The sequence below is a fragment of the Danio rerio genome, chromosome 6, assembly GCF_049306965.1.
Source record: "Danio rerio strain Tuebingen ecotype United States chromosome 6, GRCz12tu, whole genome shotgun sequence".
NCBI lineage: Eukaryota > Metazoa > Chordata > Actinopteri > Cypriniformes > Danionidae > Danio > Danio rerio.
This window is the reverse complement of record NC_133181.1, coordinates 16,075,374-16,083,623: the sequence shown is the minus strand read 5'-3', so window position 1 is coordinate 16,083,623 and position 8,250 is coordinate 16,075,374.

Here is an 8,250-nt window from a genome sequence, read left to right as displayed (position 1 = left end):
TTTTTCCATGTTATTCTAAAATACAGTTTAAAATCATAAACTAAAAGGGAAATTCTTTTAAAACCCGGCTGTACAAGGTGCATGCTGGGAGTTGTAGTTTGTTAAAGTAGCGCTTTTTTCAGCAATCCGCAGCCGCTAGATTTACTGCCGATTGTTACAATTAACATAGCAGGATTGTCAGAGTAGTAAAATAAACATTTTATAGTTTAATGTTTATTTCGCATATTAACCCCACATTAATCTTCTTAAATTTACTATCTTTACTAAAACAATATGGCTACATTTTTGTTTCCCTATTTTTACTGAAATAATCTGTAAATATTAATGTAAAATTACGTGTTACTCTCTGAACAACAGAGCATTTCCTTAAAAATCTTACAAGAAATCCTCCTTTCACTTAAAAATACAAGCAATAGCTGTAAATTTATTGTTAGAATTTTTATTAGAGAATACATCTGTAAAACAACAGGCATTTCACTGTATAATAGAAAAACTGGTAAATTCTGTAAAAAAAATACAGACAAATAAATAATGTTGATTTTCTACAGTGTAGTTTTGGAAAATCGTTTGCTGGATGAATGAATAAATGAATGAGTGAATGAATGAATGAATGAATGAATGAATGAATGAATGAGTGAATGAATGAATGAATGAGTAAATGAATGAATGAGTGAATGAGTGAATGAGTGAATGAATGAATGAGTGAATGAATGAATGAATGAATGAATGAGTGAATGAATGAATGAATGAATGAGTGAATGGATGAATGAGTAAATGAATGAATGAATGAATGAGTGAATGAATGAGTGAATGAATGAGTAAATGAATGAATAAGTGAATGAATGAATGAATGAATGAATGAGTGAATGAATGAGTGAATGAATGAGTGAATGAATGAATGAATGAATGAATGAGTAATTGAATGAATGAATGAGTGAATGAATGAATGAATGAATGAATGAATGAATGAATGAATTCATTTTCTTGTCGGTTTAGTCCCTTCATTAATTCGGGGTCGCCACAGCAGAATGCACCGCCAACTTATCCAGCAAGTTTTTACGCAGCAGATGCCCTTTCAGCCGCAACCCATCTCTGGGAAACATCCACACACACATTCACACACACACTCATCCACTACGGACAATTTAGCCTACCCGATTTACTACATGTCTTTGGACTGTGGGGGAAACCAGAGCACACGGAGGAAACCCACGCGAAGGCAGGGAGAACATGCAAACTCCACACAGAAACGCCAACTGAGCCGAGGTTCGACCCAGCGACCTTCTTGCTGTGAGGCAACAGCACTACCTACTGCGCCACTGCCTCGCCCCGAATGAATGAATGAATGAATGAGTGAACTTAAGGGCAGGTACTGCACATGATGTATTATAAGCCAAATAAAACTCCACTATAAAAGTACATCGCATCCTGACATTAACACATCTTTTTTAGCTGTTGTTTCAGAGGTCAGATATGGCAGAGCTGGATGAATCGGAGCCAGTGTGATGGTCCGGGAGGATCACTGCTGACCTTAAACAGCTTGAGCTGTACCTCTTATATTATAATCTGGTCACTTGCTGGATTTATCCAAGGCCTTATCACTGGGCAGAGAGGCTTGCACGACAACACCGAGGTGTGTGGCTCTGCCAGCCTTGCGTATGTGTGTTAATCAGCCTGGCCTGTGCACTCATGGTGGCATCCATGGTTCTGTCCTCACATTCTCGTGTGGTATTGATAGTATGAACTATCAACACCGTGGAGCCAGAGAAGCTGGGTTTCCCTCTTATCCACAGGGGGAACAATCAACTAGAAATGCTCAAATGATTAGTGCGTCATTGAAATGAATATCTCTCTATGATTGCTTTATGAAATTACAGCTGTATAATTGGCCTGCGTATCAGAAAAGCACTGTATTAACGTTGGCTTGAGTTCAAGTTTAAATCACACTGATATATGCGTCAAGACATTTAATGCACACTGTTTAACTTTCATACTTAAAAAAACACTAGTATATATTTATAGATTGTTCTGCAAAGGTATTTGTGTTTCCATGGTGCTTCATAATTATACAGAGATTGTATGTAATTGAAATTATTGTAAAATAGGAATCATTTTTTATTATTTTTTGTCTCTTTTTCTTTTAATCAAACACTTATTGGTATTGGTCATGTAAGGGTCATATATTAACTGAATTTCTAATGTTGTATGTGAGTGCTGTGCTTACTAATTAGCATTTTTGAAGAAGTAGATAGATGTGGGTCCAAAATTAAATTCAGCTCTGCAGAAACTTCCTGTCTGAATAGAGGTGTTAAAACTGAACACAGAACACAGAAACATGTATACTTTGTTGTTGTGCAGAGAATTCGTAGAAAATGAGGAAGTATGTCAAAGGTGCGGCCAATGGAGGACTGAACAATGGCTGACAAATGACGTTACACCAAAACTCCACCTGTTAAGATCAGTTGTGTATATAAGCTGGAGTCAGGAAGTTTATGTTGGTTGCGAACCTCTTGAATGTAATTCTTGTATTGAATTGGGGTAATGTAACCCAGAGCTCTGTCATCGAATTATTCATTTGTATCTAATAAATTACTAATATTTTTGACATTGAAGAAAAACCTCTCCAGACCTTTTCTTATTGAACACGCATGGAATAGAGATAGATATTCCAACAAAATTGCATCAGTAATCATGTCATCTTAATTATACAATATAGTGTGTGTATGAGAGAGTGTGTAGGGTGAATTCGGGTAAGTTGTGATATTTTTCCTGGGTCATTTCAACGGCAAAAAGCGACCTGAATTTATCATATATACTCAAAGTAAATGTATACCATTCATTAATTTTTTTATTTTCAGCTTAGTCCCTTTATTAATCAGGGGTTGCCTCAGCGGAATGAACCGCCAACTTATACAGCACGTTTTACGCAACGGATGTCCTTCCAGCTGCAACCCAACACTGGGAAACATCCATACACACATTCACACTTATACACTACAGACAATTTAGCCCAATTCACCCATACCACATGTCTTTGGACCTGTGGGGTAAACCAGAGCACCTGAACACTGGGAGAACATGCAAACTCCACACAGAAATTCACATTGACCCAGCTGAGGCTCAAACCAGTGTTATTCTCGCTGTGAGGCAATCATGCTACCCACTGCACCGTCGTGACGCCCATAAATCATACAAATTTATAAGGTTTATAAAATAAATATCATAAACATAAATCATTAGAGTTAGCATTACAGATTAGTTACAGCTTCTGTGTAGTCTATCCCCTGGAAACAAATAGTCAGAGCCCAGGATAAATAGCCTCCATTTGCAATCCGATCGGGGAAATTCAAGTGTTAATTGACGACAGGCATAAGATTTCGGATCCTTAGCCATAAAGAAAGCTCAGTGCCCATGGGAGTGACAGATGAGAGTGAGCAAAGTTTGGAGCAAACAGGTACTGGGGCTCACCATCTCATTGTAACCCATCAGCCGCAGTGACGAAAGCTTCCCAGAGTTCCCTTCTATTCCTCCACTCTGTTGCTAAGCAACTGGATAGTATCACACGCAGACCTCTGCTCATGTTGATGAGGACAAACCAGGGTGGGGCAGAGAAATCTATGAAAAGTGTTAAAAGTATTACAAATTAAGCAAAAACCTTTAAATGCTGTTGGATATTTTCTTCTAAAGTTAGCTTCGTGTAGCTCCTTTGTGTAGGCTTAGTAATTTTACTTTTATGGTGACGAATAAGGTTTTTTCATTGACTTTAAAGTAAAATAAGTGAACATACTAATGCTAATTTTAGGAGAAATTTACAGATGGCATTTAGAGGTTTTGCATCTGAACTCTTCTAATATTGAGGCAGATTGTTCTCCGACAAGCAACAAAGTCATGGCATCAGTCATAGATTTGATTCACAGAAATGCATTAAATTAGTAGTTCAAACTTGTTTAATCAAGTACCACCTCAGAAAAGAATTGTCTTTCCAAGTACCACCATAATGAGCAGTATTGAAGTACAGTAGCGTAGTAGACCCGATGAAGCAGCTACAGCACTGCACAGTTCAAATATGAGGGAGATTAATAATTATAAAAAATATTTATTATTGTCAGCCAATTTAAACATTATAAATAGTTAGAACATTAACACTGCACTGTGTTATATGTAAAAAATAAATAAATAAATAAATAAATAAATAAAACGTTTAAATTAAAATATGCTTTTAAAAGTTCAAAATGAACGATTACTGTTCTTAAAAAGTAAAAAAAAAAAAAAAAAAAAAACTTCTGTGCTTAAATGTAAAAGTATTAATGTTGCCTAGACCTTAGAAATAAATCTAAGGTCATCATATTCATATATAAATAATTTTTGATCAATTTTGAAATATATGTAGCATGTACATATGACATATTTGATTCCTCCTTGTACCACTTAGAAGGAAGCCTGCATACTAAAATGCACAAATATAAAAAAAATAAAAAATAAACTTTTGGAAGGAAAGTGTTTGCCCCTGGGGTCAGAGTAAGTATTACAACCACCCAAAGACCTTCAAGTTTTAAATAAACTATTTCACATTTATTTTGGTCTTGCCAATATACTCATCTTTTTTGGATTAACGTTGAAGCTTTTATTGCTCATAATATTTTGAAATCACTTTCCTTATCTTATACACATGTGATAGTGGGTTATTATGTTAAGGATCGCTCTTTAAAAGATGCTGGTTTTATCATAAACTTTATTTTATTATTATGTAAATGTTACATACATAAATCCAAGTTTGCCAAAAGCAAACCTCTCTTCATAGTGCTAGAAAAAGAGATTCAAATGTATATACAGTAAAAGTGATTTCTAAGTCTAAAAATAGCAAAGCAATTGAAACAGTTAATACATGCTCCTCCTTTAACATTTTTGCATGAAAAGGTTTGTATATATGCATTTCCTTTAGTAAAAATGCCGATAATAACTCTTGTTAATAACTAAAAATGGAAAAATGTGTCTAATATAGTATGTGATTTAGTAATTATGTACCCTCTCCTCTGTGTTTTTTTTCTTATTGTTTCTTTTTTTTTTTTCTTCTCTATTACTCTTGTTAAGAAATGTGCTTTTGTTGTATAAGAAAACTGCACACGCTGGTTCTTGTTAATGATAATAAAAAATAAAAATAAAAACTCCAGTGGGAGTAGGTTGGTTTAAGGCTAGAAGGATTACAGCTGTGGTTACTGAACAGGTTAGGGTTAGGGACGCCAAACAAACATGAATCAACTATCACAGATGAAAATGTACCGTGTTGTTGGACTCATCTGCCCCAAAAATGTACATGTGAACACAAAAAAAGGACGTCAACTGACTGAAATGAGAGAGCAGGTTTTTGCATCTGCATGAGATCATGTCTTTGAATAATCTAGCTCCTGTTTATCTAACCCCCCTTCTGTCTCGCTACAATCCAACTCGCTCTTTAAGATCTCAAAACTCAGGGCTTCTAGTAGTACCTAGAATAGCAAAGTCAAGTAAAGGAGGTCGAGCCTTCTCATTTATGGCTCCTAAACTCTGGAATAGCCTTCCTGATAACATCTGAGGCTCATACACACTCTCCCAATTCAAAACTAGATTAAAGACCTATCTGTTTAGTAAAGCATACACTCAATGCATCACTTAGCGGTTTTCCACACAAGTTTCTACATCTTGTTTATTTACACTATGAATAGCAGTTATGCTGGTTATTTTCTTTATTCTCCATTTCAGGCCCGTGCAGATACCGTCCAAAGGGCATGTGCAGGATAAATTTTTGGAAGAGGGGGTGGGTAGGTGGGGGGGGGGGGGGGGGGGGGGGTTTGGTTGGGTGTGCGGGGGGGGAGGGGGTAGTGCTGCAGATCTGCAGAGTGGAAGAGTGGATGCGCGCGTACTGAAGAGCGGTGTTATCGCATGCGTACTGATCAGCTGTGTTGTCGCGCGTGTACTCAAGAGCGGTGTTGTTGCGCGCCTACTGAAGGGCAGGACGGAGGGTGTGCCGTGTCGCGGGGGCACTTTTGATCATTTTGGAAGGGCATTTTCTATCCAAAACTAAAAAGGGCATGTGCACTGCACAGGTTGAGCCCTATGTGTGCACGTGTCTGCTCCATTTCCACCTGGTGATACTCTTCCCGAGGCCCTCAGACGATGCAGAGTCACTGATTCGATCCAAGACCAGCGACGAAATGATCCCAAGGTTTCCATATCCTGGACCAGGCCTTATCCTGAGCAGCTGCTGCGGTGGTCATGGAGGAGTGGAGAGCATGAGACTGATTCCAGTGACGCTCCAGGTACAGACGAGTCTTCGCTGAGGCCAGCTCCCAGCCTCCGCCGCTGAGACTGCAGCTCTCCACAAGACGTTTGGCCAGCGGAGAAATTAAAATGGTCGTGCCCAACTGAGTCTGGTTTCTCTCAAGGTATTTTATTTTTATTTTTCGCCAATCGGTGAAGTTTTTTTTTCCCTCTCCGCTGTCCCCTCTAGCTTGCATGGTTGAGCTACCCATCGATGAACCACACTGAACTGAACTGAACTGAACTGAACTTAAACACTAAAAAAACTGAACTGCACTGTTCCAATTTACTATGACCATTTATGTGAAGCTTGTTTTGACACAATCTACATTGTAAAAGCGCTATACAAATAAAGGTGAACTGAATTGAATTGATTGTCTTTCTGCACCCACATTGGGCTGTAGTCTGTTTTCTCATTCCACAAAGGGAAACCGGAAGATGAAATGGACATTTCAATTGGTAATTTTCATGGAGAGATTGACATGTGTCTGATAATAAAATATTCTATATTGTTTGCAAATATTTGAGAAATGTAGCTACATTTTAGCCTGCTTTTTGTGTTCCTTCTTGACTTGAATTGTTAACTTGGGTACGTCACTTCAGTTTGAATTGTTGCTGATGAATAACCAATCAGACCCCTTTCTTCAGCCAATGGCTGACACAGATTCTATATGCTAAATCGGGCCTACTCAATTTGACGTTAATCAATTGAGAGGTGATGTGTGGAACACACCAAACCAACTACCCAGACTGAAGCTAGCAACAGCCCATCAAAATCCAATAGCTGATGGCTTGGTGTGTCCTGTACCTGTGTCCTGTACCTGGTGTAAGTTTAGGGTTGGGGTCAGTGTAGACTTTAATAAAGCACAATAGGCTACAGTAAGGGGTTGGTTTAATAATAATAATATATTTTATTTGAAGGCGCCTTTCTGGCAGCTTAAGAACACCGTATAACAAAACAAGAGAAAACAACAGGAGTAGGTGTAGATATGAATAAAACGCAATATATTACTGTAAATCGTGCAGTAACCTATTGCGTTTTAATAATGTTTAGGATTGTGGTAGGTTTAGAGGTGGCTCTAATACAGTGTATCTTCTCCACTTTTGGCTAGTGTGTGGTGTGTGCACTGGCGCTATTGTTCCATGCCTGCCATCACATCATCCAGGTGCATGCTGGTGGTGATGAGGAGATATTATATGAGCGCAAAATAAAAAACAGTAAAGTGATATAAAATTGCCTCATTCATTCAAAAATAAATAGACTGAAAATAAATAAATACATAAATAAATAGAAAATAAACAATATATTTTTAAGCTGTTGTTCCCCAAGATATTTGCACATTATTATTATTATTTTTTTGTGAGAGTGACTACTGATGGTCATTTATTCATTCATTCATTTTCTTTTCGGCTTAGTCCCTTCATTAATCTGAGGTCGCCATAGCGGAATGAACCGCCAATTTATCCGGCACATTTTTACGCAGCAGATGCCCTTCCAGCCACAACCCATCCCTGGGAAACCCATACACACTCATGCACACATATACACTATGGCCAATTTAGCCTACCCAATTCACCTGTACAGCATGTCTTTGAACTGTGGGGGAAACCGGAGCACCCGGAGGAAACCTACGCGAACACAGGGAGAACATGCAAACTCCACACAGAAATGCCAACCGACCCAGCCGAGGCTCAAACCAGCGACCTTCTTGCTGTGAGGCGACAGCAATACCTACCGCGCCACTGCGTCGCCACTACTGGTGGTATGATGAGAATGCAATGAGTATGATGTCACAAATATGCAAAAGTGGCACTAACAAGCAGTAAAAACAAATGTTATGTAAATAAATTATGTTCTGTGTGTAGCTTGATAGCAGCACAGTGGCGCAGTGGCCAACGCTCTCGCCTCACAGCAAGAAAGTAGCTGGTTCGAGCCTCAGTCGGCATTTCTGC